The sequence below is a fragment of the Bacillus rossius genome, unplaced genomic scaffold (assembly GCF_032445375.1).
Source record: "Bacillus rossius redtenbacheri isolate Brsri unplaced genomic scaffold, Brsri_v3 Brsri_v3_scf417, whole genome shotgun sequence".
NCBI lineage: Eukaryota > Metazoa > Arthropoda > Insecta > Phasmatodea > Bacillidae > Bacillus > Bacillus rossius.
Window position 1 is genome coordinate 1 of NW_026962609.1, and position 17,136 is coordinate 17,136.

A 17,136-nucleotide genomic window follows, 5' to 3' on the forward strand; every position below is an offset into this window, starting at 1 on the left:
GGAAAATCGAAGCGGGGGAGGTGGGGGTTAGAATGGGGGTGAAAGTGAAGTGTGGCAAGAACAGGCAAGTGGTCGGAGGTGCCGGAGGCGATGGTGGTGAGATCCGAGAGAATGGGGAGGGGCGTGGACAGTGCAAAGTCGATGATGCTGGGTTGCCGGTTGAGCTGGGCCGGAAAAAATGTCGGGGTCGGAGGGGCATAAAGAGAGAGAGGAGTACGCCGAAGGAGTTGCCGGAGGGAGCTGCCCCGCCGGTTTGCGGCGGCACAGCCCCAGAAGGGATGGGTGGCGTTGAAGTCCCCGGCCAGCACGACGTGGGCGTCGAGCCGACCGAGGGCGACAACGTCGGCCGTGGGAAAGGCGAACTGAGGGGGGAGGTACAAGGATACCAAGGTCAGGGAGTACGGGAGGCCGTGCAAGCGCACAGCAACCGCCTCGGCCGCGGGGGAAGAAGGGATGCGACGGCGATGATGTGAAATGGTGTTGCGGACGAGTAACGCCACCCCCCCGCCCCGACCATCGCGATCGGCACGGTGGACCGCATACCCGGGGACCAGGACGGGGGCAGAGGGGGAGAGCCAGGTCTCAGAAAGGAACACGACGTCGGGCGATCGCTCGTGGAGCAGGTGCAAAAGGTCGTGGAGCTTAGGGAGGAGGGAAAAGACGTTCCAGATGAGGACACTAAGGGGAGGGGCGGGATCCATCGAAGAAATTCAGAAGGGCCTGGAGGAGCACTTCGAACTTCTCGGTGGAGGTGCGGGCTCGGGAGAGTGCCGTCAGGACAGTCCGGATGAGCGGGAGGTACTGTCGGATGAATGAAATGAAGTCGTGAATGAGGGATGAAAGCGACGAGCAGTCTGAGTCGGAGGCAAGCGGTCGAGAGTCAGAAGAAGGAGCGGAAGGAGGAGGGTGCGAGGTGGCAGAGGGGGGAACAACCGGTACAACGGGGGGAGGGCGTGCCCAAGCATTGGTGGAGAGAGCAGGAAACGTCTTGGGATCGGACAGGGACGGGACAGAGGGCCCGGTCCCCACGGCAGTCGTCGTGGCGTCAGTGAGTCGTTGAGGGTGTCGGCGCAGGTAAGCCTGAATCACGCGACAGTCAGTGGAAGTAGCGAAGTGGGCCCCGTCACAGAGCGTGCAGCGTCGGGTAGTCGAGGTGCAGTCCCGAGACCAGTGGGGCCCAGCGCACTTGAAACAGGCGAGGTCCCGGTGGCATCGGGAGGACGGGTGTCCAGGCCGCTGGCAGCGGTAGCACTGAGGTACGCGCCCCGAGCCGCGGTATTTCTCAACTGCCACCACCCAGCAGCCCAATGTCTTCAACTTCAGGAAGGGGGCTGCCTCACCCAGACCGGATGTAGTGACCAGGAAAGGCCGGGTCGTTGAAGTAGGAGAGGTGCGCATGGCCACCACAGATGCCACAGGTAGGTGCAGGTCGAGCAGGGACTGGGTGACCTCGTCAGCCGTCGTGGAGAGAGGGAGTTTCTTGATCACAACTCGATCGGCACGCTCGTCGGGGCGGAGATGGGTGTAGGGTTTATATCCGAGGCGTTGGAGTTCGTCAAATAGGAGCTGGTGGTCCTGAGGGTTGCTGGTATAAAAGGAGGTGCGGTCATTGACGGAGGTGACAGAGAGAGGACCGGAGAGGAGAGACTGAAAACGTTGTGCAGTGGCGAAGGGGCCGGCTGTGGGCGTGAGAAGGCAGGCGATCGGAGGCATGCGAGGCGTGCGAGGAGTGGAGGTAGGCGGGCGAGGCGCCGCCGAGGAGGAGGCACGAGGCTGCGAGGCTGGAGGGCGGGGTGGAGCACGAGATGAGCTGGGACTCGTCGAAGAGGGGCCCGGGAGAGTGGTGAAGGGCACAGGAGGAGGTTGCGTGTCGGGCCGGTGCCGTTTAGCATGCTGCTTGCGGCGGGGCTTGGCAGTCAAGGGTCGGTCCGAGGAGGCAGCCCCAGCGCCGTCGTCGGTGTCGGTATCCGGTAGACTGAGGAGACTGTCGTAGCGGTTGCTGGTAGGGACGGCATCGTCGGAGGAGTGCTGGTCGGGTGTGGGCGCGCTTGACGGTCTTCGTGGGAACGATGAAGCCGGTGTCCATGGGAGTAGCAGTCGCAGCAGGAGGAACGGCGGCAGGCGGTGAGTCGGTCGGCAACAGCGGAAGAGAAGGCGCAGGAGACATGATCGGTGAAGTGATGCAGGCCGTGGTGGTAGTAGTAGTCACAGTTGGTGGTGTTGGAGCAGAGGTAGTCGTAGGCAGAGCGAGGATGGTGGAGACGTCCAGGCCGTGAAGATGTTTCGTCTCGCTGACCTTAATGCAAACAGTCTGGGTGCGCAGCCCGGCCGGCGCGGGGGAGGGAGGCGGAGCCACCCCCCCGACCCCAGCAGCGCCCGCCTCCCCAGACCCGACTTGCATGGTCTCCAAGCGCTGGCGATGCGGTCCACAGTATTGTCGTGGCTGGGGTGGCCGATTGTCAGTAGTCATCTCATCGCCAGAACCGGCCTCGGCCGAGGGCCTCGGACCAAAGTCGTCCCCGCCCTGGTTCGGCGTCATCGGGAGAGAGTCCATTCCAAACTCTCCCCTCGGCCTCCCCAATAGGCTACAACTTGGTTGCCGGGAGTCACAAGAAGTGGCCTCGGCCGATGGCCTCTGACCGAGGTCGCCCCCGCCCTGGTTTGGCTTCATCGGGAGGGAGTCCATTCCAAACTCCCCCCTCAGCCGCCCCAATAGGCCGCGACTCGGTGGCGCACAGCACTCACAAGAAGAAGATCTAGGATCTAAGAACTAGATCTACACAAGAGCACTCCTGGTGGTCGACTCAGGAACTAGCAGCAGCAGGTCTCGGCGGCTCGCTGAAATTGCTGAAAGGAAACCAGTTAGTTAATGGCCAAAAGTGCTCAGATTTGCTTCAAAAAGCTTTTAAAAAATTCCCCTGAACAGTTTGATGCCTTTGAAGGGAAACCAGAGCACGGTTGAAACTTTGAAAATCCGGACTATATAGGAAAAATGTGCGGACCACCACTAATGGTGAAAATAGCGTACGGTCGTGCAGCCTGAAGCCGCGAATCGTCCGAAAATCGCCTCGTGGGACACGGCACTCGATATTTCGTGAAACCCTAGGTATGTTGCTAATGGAAAAAAGTTCCCCTCTCGACTGTGCCGTGGTGCCCGCCTTTTTGCCGAGGCGGACGCGACGACCCGAGTGCCGCCACGCGGCAAACGGTGTAACCAAGTGCCGCCACGCGGCAAACGGGGTAACCAAATGCACGCGGCGGTCGACCGTCGCCGTGGGTACAGAAACAAAGGAAACGAGGTGCGAGTAGAAACGGGCAGTTGTAGGAAGAAATTGTATTTGCATTGTTGGTGTGTACTGTCATGTAGTGTGATGAACTGGCACGGGAGTGTTATGTCTGGGGAAAGAGCTGTTTCGGAGGTAGAAGTACATAACCTCAAAACACGTTGATGAGGTGGTCCGAGCTCCAAGTGAAATAGAAAAGCGAAACACTGCGCAGCATACTTACCTGGCGTAGGGGCTACCCTGATCAAGCAGGGGGTTCCCCCAGGGTGAGGCTCTTCCCTTGCACTTCGGTTGAGCTGACCTCTGCGATTACCCCAAATGTGGGTAACTCGGGCGCGTAATTTTTGGTAGTCGGGACTGCGTTCGCGCTGTCCCGGTGAAAAAATTTCAACTTAGTAGTTGTGAAGTAGTGTTAAGAATTATGTACAGTGAAGTGTAATTTTTTTTTTTTTTTTTCATCTGTGTATGGTATGTAATGCATTCGTAGGTCTCAAGTTTACGGTGCCTTGGCGAACAACCCCACCGTCTTGAAAGTGCGGAAGGAAGGTACGTAATTGTGCATGGTAATAGTTGAAAAAGAAAAAAAAAATTCCCATGAACGATACTTGTCCAATTCGATTTTTCAGATTTCCCCCTCCCCGCCTCACCCCCGGGCCCAGTGGTTTAACGGTAACCGGCCCAGTGTGTAAACACTGGGCACAACAAAAAATTGTTTAAAGACTCATCAAATGTTCCCCTCCACGGAAATCTTTAGTAAAAGGCGAAAGATTTATGCGTTTGAAGGGAAACCAGAGCACGGTTGAAACTTTGAAATCCGGACTATATAGGAAAAATGTGCGGACCACCACTAATGGTGAAAATAGCGTACGGTCGTGCAGCCTGAAGCCGCGAATCGTCCGAAAATCGCCTCGTGGGACACGGCACTCGATATTTCGTGAAACCCTAGGTATGTTGCTAATGGAAAAAAGTTCCCCTCTCGACTGTGCCGTGGTGCCCGCCTTTTTGCCGAGGCGGACGCGACGACCCGAGTGCCGCCACGCGGCAAACGGTGTAACCAAGTGCCGCCACGCGGCAAACGGGGTAACCAAATGCACGCGGCGGTCGACCGTCGCCGTGGGTACAGAAACAAAGGAAACGAGGTGCGAGTAGAAACGGGCAGTTGTAGGAAGAAATTGTATTTGCATTGTTGGTGTGTACTGTCATGTAGTGTGATGAACTGGCACGGGAGTGTTATGTCTGGGGAAAGAGCTGTTTCGGAGGTAGAAGTACATAACCTCAAAACACGTTGATGAGGTGGTCCGAGCTCCAAGTGAAATAGAAAAGCGAAACACTGCGCAGCATACTTACCTGGCGTAGGGGCTACCCTGATCAAGCAGGGGGTTCCCCCAGGGTGAGGCTCTTCCCTTGCACTTCGGTTGAGCTGACCTCTGCGATTACCCCAAATGTGGGTAACTCGGGCGCGTAATTTTTGGTAGTCGGGACTGCGTTCGCGCTGTCCCGGTGAAAAAATTTCAACTTAGTAGTTGTGAAGTAGTGTTAAGAATTATGTACAGTGAAGTGTAATTTTTTTTTTTTTTTTCATCTGTGTATGGTATGTAATGCATTCGTAGGTCTCAAGTTTACGGTGCCTTGGCGAACAACCCCACCGTCTTGAAAGTGCGGAAGGAAGGTACGTAATTGTGCATGGTAATAGTTGAAAAAAGAAAAAAAAAATTCCCATGAACGATACTTGTCCAATTCGATTTTTCAGATTTCCCCCTCCCCGCCTCACCCCCGGGCCCAGTGGTTTAACGGTAACCGGCCCAGTGTGTAAACACTGGGCACAACAAAAAATTGTTTAAAGACTCATCAAATGTTCCCCTCCACGGAAATCTTTAGTAAAAGGCGAAAGATTTATGCGTTTGAAGGGAAACCAGAGCACGGTTGAAACTTTGAAAATCCGGACTATATAGGAAAAATGTGCGGACCACCACTAATGGTGAAAATAGCGTACGGTCGTGCAGCCTGAAGCCGCGAATCGTCCGAAAATCGCCTCGTGGGACACGGCACTCGATATTTCGTGAAACCCTAGGTATGTTGCTAATGGAAAAAAGTTCCCCTCTCGACTGTGCCGTGGTGCCCGCCTTTTTGCCGAGGCGGACGCGACGACCCGAGTGCCGCCACGCGGCAAACGGTGTAACCAAGTGCCGCCACGCGGCAAACGGGGTAACCAAATGCACGCGGCGGTCGACCGTCGCCGTGGGTACAGAAACAAAGGAAACGAGGTGCGAGTAGAAACGGGCAGTTGTAGGAAGAAATTGTATTTGCATTGTTGGTGTGTACTGTCATGTAGTGTGATGAACTGGCACGGGAGTGTTATGTCTGGGAAAGAGCTGTTTCGGAGGTAGAAGTACATAACCCTCAAAACACGTTGATGAGGTGGTCCGAGCTCCAAGTGAAATAGAAAAGCGAAACACTGCGCAGCATACTTACCTGGCGTAGGGGCTACCCTGATCAAGCAGGGGGTTCCCCCAGGGTGAGGCTCTTCCCTTGCACTTCGGTTGAGCTGACCTCTGCGATTACCCCAAATGTGGGTAACTCGGGCGCGTAATTTTTGGTAGTCGGGACTGCGTTCGCGCTGTCCCGGTGAAAAAATTTCAACTTAGTAGTTGTGAAGTAGTGTTAAGAATTATGTACAGTGAAGTGTAATTTTTTTTTTTTTTTTCATCTGTGTATGGTATGTAATGCATTCGTAGGTCTCAAGTTTACGGTGCCTTGGCGAACAACCCCACCGTCTTGAAAGTGCGGAAGGAAGGTACGTAATTGTGCATGGTAATAGTTGAAAAAAGAAAAAAAAAATTCCCATGAACGATACTTGTCCAATTCGATTTTTCAGATTTCCCCCTCCCCGCCTCACCCCCGGGCCCAGTGGTTTAACGGTAACCGGCCCAGTGTGTAAACACTGGGCACAACAAAAAATTGTTTAAAGACTCATCAAATGTTCCCCTCCACGGAAATCTTTAGTAAAAGGCGAAAGATTTATGCGTTTGAAGGGAAACCAGAGCACGGTTGAAACTTTGAAAATCCGGACTATATAGGAAAAAATGTGCGGACCACCACTAATGGTGAAAATAGCGTACGGTCGTGCAGCCTGAAGCCGCGAATCGTCCGAAAATCGCCTCGTGGGGACACGGGCACTCGATATTTCGTGAAACCCTAGGTATGTTGCTAATGGAAAAAAGTTCCCCTCTCGACTGTGCCGTGGTGCCCGCCTTTTTGCCGAGGCGGACGCGACGACCCGAGTGCCGCCACGCGGCAAACGGTGTAACCAAGTGCCGCCACGCGGCAAACGGGGTAACCAAATGCACGCGGCGGTCGACCGTCGCCGTGGGTACAGAAACAAAGGAAACGAGGTGCGAGTAGAAACGGGCAGTTGTAGGAAGAAATTGTATTTGCATTGTTGGTGTGTACTGTCATGTAGTGTGATGAACTGGCACGGGAGTGTTATGTCTGGGGAAAGAGCTGTTTCGGAGGTAGAAGTACATAACCTCAAAACACGTTGATGAGGTGGTCCGAGCTCCAAGTGAAATAGAAAAGCGAAACACTGCGCAGCATACTTACCTGGCGTAGGGGCTACCCTGATCAAGCAGGGGGTTCCCCCAGGGTGAGGCTCTTCCCTTGCACTTCGGTTGAGCTGACCTCTGCGATTACCCCAAATGTGGGTAACTCGGGCGCGTAATTTTTGGTAGTCGGGACTGCGTTCGCGCTGTCCCGGTGAAAAAATTTCAACTTAGTAGTTGTGAAGTAGTGTTAAGAATTATGTACAGTGAAGTGTAATTTTTTTTTTTTTTTTCATCTGTGTATGGTATGTAATGCATTCGTAGGTCTCAAGTTTACGGTGCCTTGGCGAACAACCCCACCGTCTTGAAAGTGCGGAAGGAAGGTACGTAATTGTGCATGGTAATAGTTGAAAAAGAAAAAAAAAATTCCCATGAACGATACTTGTCCAATTCGATTTTTCAGATTTCCCCCTCCCCGCCTCACCCCCGGGCCCAGTGGTTTAACGGTAACCGGCCCAGTGTGTAAACACTGGGCACAACAAAAAATTGTTTAAAGACTCATCAAATGTTCCCCTCCACGGAAATCTTTAGTAAAAGGCGAAAGATTTATGCGTTTGAAGGGAAACCAGAGCACGGTTGAAACTTTGAAAATCCGGACTATATAGGAAAAATGTGCGGACCACCACTAATGGTGAAAATAGCGTACGGTCGTGCAGCCTGAAGCCGCGAATCGTCCGAAAATCGCCTCGTGGGACACGGCACTCGATATTTCGTGAAACCCTAGGTATGTTGCTAATGGAAAAAAGTTCCCCTCTCGACTGTGCCGTGGTGCCCGCCTTTTTGCCGAGGCGGACGCGACGACCCGAGTGCCGCCACGCGGCAAACGGTGTAACCAAGTGCCGCCACGCGGCAAACGGTGGTAACCAAATGCACGCGGCGGTCGACCGTCGCCGTGGGTACAGAAACAAAGGAAACGAGGTGCGAGTAGAAACGGGCAGTTGTAGGAAGAAATTGTATTTGCATTGTTGGTGTGTACTGTCATGTAGTGTGATGAACTGGCACGGGAGTGTTATGTCTGGGGAAAGAGCTGTTTCGGAGGTAGAAGTACATAACCTCAAAACACGTTGATGAGGTGGTCCGAGCTCCAAGTGAAATAGAAAAGCGAAACACTGCGCAGCATACTTACCTGGCGTAGGGGCTACCCTGATCAAGCAGGGGGTTCCCCCAGGGTGAGGCTCTTCCCTTGCACTTCGGTTGAGCTGACCTCTGCGATTACCCCAAATGTGGGTAACTCGGGCGCGTAATTTTTGGTAGTCGGGACTGCGTTCGCGCTGTCCCGGTGAAAAAATTTCAACTTAGTAGTTGTGAAGTAGTGTTAAGAATTATGTACAGTGAAGTGTAATTTTTTTTTTTTTTTTCATCTGTGTATGGTATGTAATGCATTCGTAGGTCTCAAGTTTACGGTGCCTTGGCGAACAACCCCACCGTCTTGAAAGTGCGGAAGGAAGGTACGTAATTGTGCATGGTAATAGTTGAAAAAAGAAAAAAAAAATTCCCATGAACGATACTTGTCCAATTCGATTTTTCAGATTTCCCCCTCCCCGCCTCACCCCCGGGCCCAGTGGTTTAACGGTAACCGGCCCAGTGTGTAAACACTGGGCACAACAAAAAATTGTTTAAAGACTCATCAAATGTTCCCCTCCACGGAAATCTTTAGTAAAAGGCGAAAGATTTATGCGTTTGAAGGGAAACCAGAGCACGGTTGAAACTTTGAAAATCCGGACTATATAGGAAAAATGTGCGGACCACCACTAATGGTGAAAATAGCGTACGGTCGTGCAGCCTGAAGCCGCGAATCGTCCGAAAATCGCCTCGTGGGACACGGCACTCGATATTTCGTGAAACCCTAGGTATGTTGCTAATGGAAAAAAGTTCCCCTCTCGACTGTGCCGTGGTGCCCGCCTTTTTGCCGAGGCGGACGCGACGACCCGAGTGCCGCCACGCGGCAAACGGTGTAACCAAGTGCCGCCACGCGGCAAACGGGGTAACCAAATGCACGCGGCGGTCGACCGTCGCCGTGGGTACAGAAACAAAGGAAACGAGGTGCGAGTAGAAACGGGCAGTTGTAGGAAGAAATTGTATTTGCATTGTTGGTGTGTACTGTCATGTAGTGTGATGAACTGGCACGGGAGTGTTATGTCTGGGGAAAGAGCTGTTTCGGAGGTAGAAGTACATAACCTCAAAACACGTTGATGAGGTGGTCCGAGCTCCAAGTGAAATAGAAAAGCGAAACACTGCGCAGCATACTTACCTGGCGTAGGGGCTACCCTGATCAAGCAGGGGGTTCCCCCAGGGTGAGGCTCTTCCCTTGCACTTCGGTTGAGCTGACCTCTGCGATTACCCCAAATGTGGGTAACTCGGGCGCGTAATTTTTGGTAGTCGGGACTGCGTTCGCGCTGTCCCGGTGAAAAAATTTCAACTTAGTAGTTGTGAAGTAGTGTTAAGAATTATGTACAGTGAAGTGTAATTTTTTTTTTTTTTTTCATCTGTGTATGGTATGTAATGCATTCGTAGGTCTCAAGTTTACGGTGCCTTGGCGAACAACCCCACCGTCTTGAAAGTGCGGAAGGAAGGTACGTAATTGTGCATGGTAATAGTTGAAAAAAGAAAAAAAAAATTCCCGATGAACGATACTTGTCCAATTCGATTTTTCAGATTTCCCCCTCCCCGCCTCACCCCCGGGCCCAGTGGTTTAACGGTAACCGGCCCAGTGTGTAAACACTGGGCACAACAAAAAATTGTTTAAAGACTCATCAAATGTTCCCCTCCACGGAAATCTTTAGTTTTTTTTTTTTTTTTTTTTTTTTTTTTTTTTCAAAGGGAACTCCCACTGAAGGGAGTTACCCACCAAAAAATTCATCTTTAATATAAAAAGCGGATACAGGTGAACACAAATAAAACACAACATAGAACACGAATACATGGCCACAAGGGCGAATGGTGACAATCTTTATTCAACACTGACGAAACGGGGCCCCTCCGACGATACCGTCCTAGAGGTCCAGCTGCTTGTTGGGCGGCGAATCTTCTGTGGGCTGCCGGGGGCGACTCGGGGCGCAGAAGGTGCCGGGCCGCAGATGAAGACGGTCCGGAGCAGTGGCGATGGTAGGCAGTAGTTCACTGAGAGCAGAGATCGTGATGGGATGATGCCTGGTAACATTCCTCAGAGCCAACCGTGGACGTGGTGATCACCGTCGTCAGCTGCCGGGCCCACCAGCCGCGACTGCACCAGCGTCAACGTCATCGGGGTCAGGGCGTCTCAAATGATCGTAGGTAAAGAGCGGTCGGCGGGGGTGAGGGGCGTCAGGCAGGGGCTCTGCAAGGAGTCGGATCAGGGGGTTGTCAGAACGCCGGCAGTGGCGGAGGAACTTCTTAGTCACCTTGCAGAGCAGCTCGTGTAAGTGCGGGAGCCCAGTCTGGTCCAGGAGGGTCTGCCGTAAGGTGGCGCGAGGGAGACCGAGCAGGAGGCGGGCACCGAGAAAGTAGGACCGGGCGATCGGACGGAGGTTGTACAGAGAGGAGTGGACCCAAGCCGGGCACGCGTAGAGGAAGTGGGGAAGAACGAAGGAACGGTAGGCAGTCACACGAACGTCGAGAGGGGTGCCGGATGTCGGTCTGAGTACGGTGGCCAGCTGAGCCATGACGGCACGGGACTTGGTGCGGATGGAGTCGAGGTGCGGCAGAAAAGTAAAGGTATTGTCTAGGGTGACCCCCAGATAACGGATGCGAGGCGACCAGGGGATGGCTACGGCGGAGATGACTGGCGGGTGGTCGTGGTGTGGATGAAGTCGGGAGAAGAGGATGGATCGTGATTTAGAGTGATTGAGCCCGATGCCATGCGCGAGGAACTGATTGTTGAGGGAAGTGAGGCCGCGGCCGAGACGGTCGCAGAGCAGCCGCTCGGAAACTGAAGAGGCCAGGAGACAGGTATCATCGGCGTACTGGACAAGATAGGTGCCGGGAGGGGGCTTGAGATCAGAGATGTGGAGGGTAAAAAGTAGCGGTGAGAGAATGGCGCCCTGGGGGACGCCGGCGGAGATGGGGCGGGGGCCGGAGAGGACCCCCTCCACCCGAACCCGGAAGGTGCGACCCTCCAGGAAGGAGCAGAGGAGGCGGACGAGATGAGATGAGAGGTCGGTGGCAGAGAGGCGCTGGAGGAGCTGGGCATGCGGAACGGAATCGAAAGCACGGGCGAGGTCAAGAAGCACCATGCCCGTGTGTTGCCGCCTGGCGAATCCCTGGACCACCAGGTGCTCCACACGGGCAATGGCGTGGGTCGTCGAGTGGCGGGGGCGGAAACCGAACTGGTGGCGGGGTAGAAGGTCCAGGGTGGTGACTTGAAAGAGGAGACGGCGGTGGATCGCCCGTTCCGCGACCTTGGACAGAATAGGAAGAAGCGAGATGGGCCGAAAAGATGAAGGGAGAGACGGGGGCTTGCCAGGTTTGGGGATGGGTGAGACGATGGCGGTTTTCCAGGGGGTGGGGAAGTGGCAGAGGAGGAACATTGCGTTGAAAAGACGGGTCAGAAACACAAGGGCCTTGCGAGGTAGGGCACGGAGCACGGGGGAGGGCAGAGAGTCGTGGCCAGGAGCAGAACGGGGCCGAAGGCGGGCGAGCAGGGTGCGGACCTCGGAAGGCGTGACGAGCGGCAGGGGGAAGGTGGCCGGAAGGGGGGGCAAAGTGACGTGGCGAGACAGGAGGCGGGCCCCGTCCTCGTCGTCCGAAGACTCGGAGGACAGGGAAGGGCCGGGTGCGGATGCGAAGGTGGTCGCCAGGTAGGCGGCCACCGCCTCGGATCGCTCCGAGGCCGTTTCCGCCACACCCGTGGGGGTGGTCAGCGGGGGGATGGTGGTAGGAACCGAGCGGAGACGACGGACGTGAGACCAGAGGGAGCCGGAGCAAGCAGAGAGGGATTGGAGACGCCGAGTCTCCAGACGGGCCCTCCACTCCGCGACCAATCGCCGGCAGCGCCCCCGCAGCACCAGGTACACCCGCCGGTGCAGCAGGGAACGACTAGCCTGCCAGAGGACGCGGAAGCGGTTGCGCAAGGACAAGGCGTCCCGGAGGTAAGGCGGAAATGGGTCGACAAGGGGACGGGGGGGAACCAGAGGTATGTTGGCAGAGGCGGCCGCGGAAATGGCGTCGGTCAGCGAGAGAACGTTGGCGTCAAGGCGGGCAGGGGTATCGAACGGAACAGACAGGTCAATGGCAGCGGAGAGGGAACGCTGAAAACCGCCCCAGTCGGCCTTGGGAAAATCGAAGCGGGGGAGGTGGGGGTTAGAATGGGGGTGAAAGTGAAGTGTGGCAAGAACAGGCAAGTGGTCGGAGGTGCCGGAGGCGATGGTGGTGAGATCCGAGAGAATGGGGAGGGGCGTGGACAGTGCAAAGTCGATGATGCTGGGTTGCCGGTTGAGCTGGGCCGGAAAAAATGTCGGGGTCGGAGGGGCATAAAGAGAGAGAGGAGTACGCCGAAGGAGTTGCCGGAGGGAGCTGCCCCGCCGGTTTGCGGCGGCACAGCCCCAGAAGGGATGGGTGGCGTTGAAGTCCCCGGCCAGCACGACGTGGGCGTCGAGCCGACCGAGGGCGACAACGTCGGCCGTGGGAAAGGCGAACTGAGGGGGGAGGTACAAGGATACCAAGGTCAGGGAGTACGGGAGGCCGTGCAAGCGCACAGCAACCGCCTCGGCCGCGGGGGAAGAAGGGATGCGACGGCGATGATGTGAAATGGTGTTGCGGACGAGTAACGCCACCCCCCCGCCCCGACCATCGCGATCGGCACGGTGGACCGCATACCCGGGGACCAGGACGGGGGCAGAGGGGGAGAGCCAGGTCTCAGAAAGGAACACGACGTCGGGCGATCGCTCGTGGAGCAGGTGCAAAAGGTCGTGGAGCTTAGGGAGGAGGGAAAAGACGTTCCAGATGAGGACACTAAGGGGAGGGGCGGGATCCATCGAAGAAATTCAGAAGGGCCTGGAGGAGCACTTCGAACTTCTCGGTGGAGGTGCGGGCTCGGGAGAGTGCCGTCAGGACAGTCCGGATGAGCGGGAGGTACTGTCGGATGAATGAAATGAAGTCGTGAATGAGGGATGAAAGCGACGAGCAGTCTGAGTCGGAGGCAAGCGGTCGAGAGTCAGAAGAAGGAGCGGAAGGAGGAGGGTGCGAGGTGGCAGAGGGGGGAACAACCGGTACAACGGGGGGAGGGCGTGCCCAAGCATTGGTGGAGAGAGCAGGAAACGTCTTGGGATCGGACAGGGACGGGACAGAGGGCCCGGTCCCCACGGCAGTCGTCGTGGCGTCAGTGAGTCGTTGAGGGTGTCGGCGCAGGTAAGCCTGAATCACGCGACAGTCAGTGGAAGTAGCGAAGTGGGCCCCGTCACAGAGCGTGCAGCGTCGGGTAGTCGAGGTGCAGTCCCGAGACCAGTGGGGCCCAGCGCACTTGAAACAGGCGAGGTCCCGGTGGCATCGGGAGGACGGGTGTCCAGGCCGCTGGCAGCGGTAGCACTGAGGTACGCGCCCCGAGCCGCGGTATTTCTCAACTGCCACCACCCAGCAGCCCAATGTCTTCAACTTCAGGAAGGGGGCTGCCTCACCCAGACCGGATGTAGTGACCAGGAAAGGCCGGGTCGTTGAAGTAGGAGAGGTGCGCATGGCCACCACAGATGCCACAGGTAGGTGCAGGTCGAGCAGGGACTGGGTGACCTCGTCAGCCGTCGTGGAGAGAGGGAGTTTCTTGATCACAACTCGATCGGCACGCTCGTCGGGGCGGAGATGGGTGTAGGGTTTATATCCGAGGCGTTGGAGTTCGTCAAATAGGAGCTGGTGGTCCTGAGGGTTGCTGGTATAAAAGGAGGTGCGGTCATTGACGGAGGTGACAGAGAGAGGACCGGAGAGGAGAGACTGAAAACGTTGTGCAGTGGCGAAGGGGCCGGCTGTGGGCGTGAGAAGGCAGGCGATCGGAGGCATGCGAGGCGTGCGAGGAGTGGAGGTAGGCGGGCGAGGCGCCGCCGAGGAGGAGGCACGAGGCTGCGAGGCTGGAGGGCGGGGTGGAGCACGAGATGAGCTGGGACTCGTCGAAGAGGGGCCCGGGAGAGTGGTGAAGGGCACAGGAGGAGGTTGCGTGTCGGGCCGGTGCCGTTTAGCATGCTGCTTGCGGCGGGGCTTGGCAGTCAAGGGTCGGTCCGAGGAGGCAGCCCCAGCGCCGTCGTCGGTGTCGGTATCCGGTAGACTGAGGAGACTGTCGTAGCGGTTGCTGGTAGGGACGGCATCGTCGGAGGAGTGCTGGTCGGGGTGGGCGCGCTTGACGGTCTTCGTGGGAACGATGAAGCCGGTGTCCATGGGAGTAGCAGTCGCAGCAGGAGGAACGGCGGCAGGCGGTGAGTCGGTCGGCAACAGCGGAAGAGAAGGCGCAGGAGACATGATCGGTGAAGTGATGCAGGCCGTGGTGGTAGTAGTAGTCACAGTTGGTGGTGTTGGAGCAGAGGTAGTCGTAGGCAGAGCGAGGATGGTGGAGACGTCCAGGCCGTGAAGATGTTTCGTCTCGCTGACCTTAATGCAAACAGTCTGGGTGCGCAGCCCGGCCGGCGCGGGGGAGGGAGGCGGAGCCACCCCCCCGACCCCAGCAGCGCCCGCCTCCCCAGACCCGACTTGCATGGTCTCCAAGCGCTGGCGATGCGGTCCACAGTATTGTCGTGGCTGGGGTGGCCGATTGTCAGTAGTCATCTCATCGCCAGAACCGGCCTCGGCCGAGGGCCTCGGACCAAAGTCGTCCCCGCCCTGGTTCGGCGTCATCGGGAGAGAGTCCATTCCAAACTCTCCCCTCGGCCTCCCCAATAGGCTACAACTTGGTTGCCGGGAGTCACAAGAAGTGGCCTCGGCCGATGGCCTCTGACCGAGGTCGCCCCCGCCCTGGTTTGGCTTCATCGGGAGGGAGTCCATTCCAAACTCCCCCCTCAGCCGCCCCAATAGGCCGCGACTCGGTGGCGCACAGCACTCACAAGAAGAAGATCTAGGATCTAAGAACTAGATCTACACAAGAGCACTCCTGGTGGTCGACTCAGGAACTAGCAGCAGCAGGTCTCGGCGGCTCGCTGAAATTGCTGAAAGGAAACCAGTTAGTTAATGGCCAAAAGTGCTCAGATTTGCTTCAAAAAGCTTTTAAAAAATTCCCCTGAACAGTTTGATGCCTTTGAAGGGAAACCAGAGCACGGTTGAAACTTTGAAAATCCGGACTATATAGGAAAAATGTGCGGACCACCACTAATGGTGAAAATAGCGTACGGTCGTGCAGCCTGAAGCCGCGAATCGTCCGAAAATCGCCTCGTGGGACACGGCACTCGATATTTCGTGAAACCCTAGGTATGTTGCTAATGGAAAAAAGTTCCCCTCTCGACTGTGCCGTGGTGCCCGCCTTTTTGCCGAGGCGGACGCGACGACCCGAGTGCCGCCACGCGGCAAACGGTGTAACCAAGTGCCGCCACGCGGCAAACGGGGTAACCAAATGCACGCGGCGGTCGACCGTCGCCGTGGGTACAGAAACAAAGGAAACGAGGTGCGAGTAGAAACGGGCAGTTGTAGGAAGAAATTGTATTTGCATTGTTGGTGTGTACTGTCATGTAGTGTGATGAACTGGCACGGGAGTGTTATGTCTGGGGAAAGAGCTGTTTCGGAGGTAGAAGTACATAACCTCAAAACACGTTGATGAGGTGGTCCGAGCTCCAAGTGAAATAGAAAAGCGAAACACTGCGCAGCATACTTACCTGGCGTAGGGGCTACCCTGATCAAGCAGGGGGTTCCCCCAGGGTGAGGCTCTTCCCTTGCACTTCGGTTGAGCTGACCTCTGCGATTACCCCAAATGTGGGTAACTCGGGCGCGTAATTTTTGGTAGTCGGGACTGCGTTCGCGCTGTCCCGGTGAAAAAATTTCAACTTAGTAGTTGTGAAGTAGTGTTAAGAATTATGTACAGTGAAGTGTAATTTTTTTTTTTTTTTTCATCTGTGTATGGTATGTAATGCATTCGTAGGTCTCAAGTTTACGGTGCCTTGGCGAACAACCCCACCGTCTTGAAAGTGCGGAAGGAAGGTACGTAATTGTGCATGGTAATAGTTGAAAAAAGAAAAAAAAAATTCCCATGAACGATACTTGTCCAATTCGATTTTTCAGATTTCCCCCTCCCCGCCTCACCCCCGGGCCCAGTGGTTTAACGGTAACCGGCCCAGTGTGTAAACACTGGGCACAACAAAAAATTGTTTAAAGACTCATCAAATGTTCCCCTCCACGGAAATCTTTAGTAAAAGGCGAAAGATTTATGCGTTTGAAGGGAAACCAGAGCACGGTTGAAACTTTGAAAATCCGGACTATATAGGAAAAATGTGCGGACCACCACTAATGGTGAAAATAGCGTACGGTCGTGCAGCCTGAAGCCGCGAATCGTCCGAAAATCGCCTCGTGGGACACGGCACTCGATATTTCGTGAAACCCTAGGTATGTTGCTAATGGAAAAAAGTTCCCCTCTCGACTGTGCCGTGGTGCCCGCCTTTTTGCCGAGGCGGACGCGACGACCCGAGTGCCGCCACGCGGCAAACGGTGTAACCAAGTGCCGCCACGCGGCAAACGGGGTAACCAAATGCACGCGGCGGTCGACCGTCGCCGTGGGTACAGAAACAAAGGAAACGAGGTGCGAGTAGAAACGGGCAGTTGTAGGAAGAAATTGTATTTGCATTGTTGGTGTGTACTGTCATGTAGTGTGATGAACTGGCACGGGAGTGTTATGTCTGGGGAAAGAGCTGTTTCGGAGGTAGAAGTACATAACCTCAAAACACGTTGATGAGGTGGTCCGAGCTCCAAGTGAAATAGAAAAGCGAAACACTGCGCAGCATACTTACCTGGCGTAGGGGCTACCCTGATCAAGCAGGGGGTTCCCCCAGGGTGAGGCTCTTCCCTTGCACTTCGGTTGAGCTGACCTCTGCGATTACCCCAAATGTGGGTAACTCGGGCGCGTAATTTTTGGTAGTCGGGACTGCGTTCGCGCTGTCCCGGTGAAAAAATTTCAACTTAGTAGTTGTGAAGTAGTGTTAAGAATTATGTACAGTGAAGTGTAATTTTTTTTTTTTTTTTCATCTGTGTATGGTATGTAATGCATTCGTAGGTCTCAAGTTTACGGTGCCTTGGCGAACAACCCCACCGTCTTGAAAGTGCGGAAGGAAGGTACGTAATTGTGCATGGTAATAGTTGAAAAAAGAAAAAAAAAATTCCCA

General features: G+C 55.4%; 14 non-coding genes across 14 annotated transcripts; 8 read left to right on the forward strand and 6 right to left on the reverse strand.

The window, feature by feature from the left end:
• Positions 1-3,499: 3,499 nt before the first annotated feature.
• LOC134544508 (U1 spliceosomal RNA) lies at positions 3,500-3,662 on the forward strand. Its single transcript, XR_010077831.1, has one exon. It is a non-coding gene; the product is annotated as a U1 spliceosomal RNA (small nuclear RNA).
• Positions 3,663-3,961: 299 nt separating this feature from the next.
• On the reverse strand, positions 3,962-4,081 carry LOC134544521 (U5 spliceosomal RNA). The gene has a single exon (XR_010077843.1). It is a non-coding gene; the product is annotated as a U5 spliceosomal RNA (small nuclear RNA).
• A 542-nt stretch (positions 4,082-4,623) lies between these two features.
• Positions 4,624-4,786, forward strand: LOC134544520 (U1 spliceosomal RNA). The gene has a single exon (XR_010077842.1). It is a non-coding gene; the product is annotated as a U1 spliceosomal RNA (small nuclear RNA).
• Positions 4,787-5,085: 299 nt separating this feature from the next.
• LOC134544522 (U5 spliceosomal RNA) lies at positions 5,086-5,205 on the reverse strand. Its single transcript, XR_010077844.1, has one exon. It is a non-coding gene; the product is annotated as a U5 spliceosomal RNA (small nuclear RNA).
• A 543-nt stretch (positions 5,206-5,748) lies between these two features.
• LOC134544531 (U1 spliceosomal RNA) lies at positions 5,749-5,911 on the forward strand. Its single transcript, XR_010077853.1, has one exon. It is a non-coding gene; the product is annotated as a U1 spliceosomal RNA (small nuclear RNA).
• A 299-nt stretch (positions 5,912-6,210) lies between these two features.
• On the reverse strand, positions 6,211-6,330 carry LOC134544523 (U5 spliceosomal RNA). The gene has a single exon (XR_010077845.1). It is a non-coding gene; the product is annotated as a U5 spliceosomal RNA (small nuclear RNA).
• Positions 6,331-6,876: 546 nt separating this feature from the next.
• Positions 6,877-7,039, forward strand: LOC134544533 (U1 spliceosomal RNA). Its single transcript, XR_010077855.1, has one exon. It is a non-coding gene; the product is annotated as a U1 spliceosomal RNA (small nuclear RNA).
• Positions 7,040-7,337: 298 nt separating this feature from the next.
• On the reverse strand, positions 7,338-7,457 carry LOC134544524 (U5 spliceosomal RNA). Its single transcript, XR_010077846.1, has one exon. It is a non-coding gene; the product is annotated as a U5 spliceosomal RNA (small nuclear RNA).
• Positions 7,458-8,001: 544 nt separating this feature from the next.
• Positions 8,002-8,164, forward strand: LOC134544534 (U1 spliceosomal RNA). The gene has a single exon (XR_010077856.1). It is a non-coding gene; the product is annotated as a U1 spliceosomal RNA (small nuclear RNA).
• Positions 8,165-8,463: 299 nt separating this feature from the next.
• LOC134544525 (U5 spliceosomal RNA) lies at positions 8,464-8,583 on the reverse strand. The gene has a single exon (XR_010077847.1). It is a non-coding gene; the product is annotated as a U5 spliceosomal RNA (small nuclear RNA).
• Positions 8,584-9,126: 543 nt separating this feature from the next.
• On the forward strand, positions 9,127-9,289 carry LOC134544509 (U1 spliceosomal RNA). Its single transcript, XR_010077832.1, has one exon. It is a non-coding gene; the product is annotated as a U1 spliceosomal RNA (small nuclear RNA).
• A 6,342-nt stretch (positions 9,290-15,631) lies between these two features.
• Positions 15,632-15,794, forward strand: LOC134544510 (U1 spliceosomal RNA). Its single transcript, XR_010077833.1, has one exon. It is a non-coding gene; the product is annotated as a U1 spliceosomal RNA (small nuclear RNA).
• A 299-nt stretch (positions 15,795-16,093) lies between these two features.
• LOC134544526 (U5 spliceosomal RNA) lies at positions 16,094-16,213 on the reverse strand. The gene has a single exon (XR_010077848.1). It is a non-coding gene; the product is annotated as a U5 spliceosomal RNA (small nuclear RNA).
• Positions 16,214-16,756: 543 nt separating this feature from the next.
• Positions 16,757-16,919, forward strand: LOC134544511 (U1 spliceosomal RNA). Its single transcript, XR_010077834.1, has one exon. It is a non-coding gene; the product is annotated as a U1 spliceosomal RNA (small nuclear RNA).
• Positions 16,920-17,136: the final 217 nt, after the last annotated feature.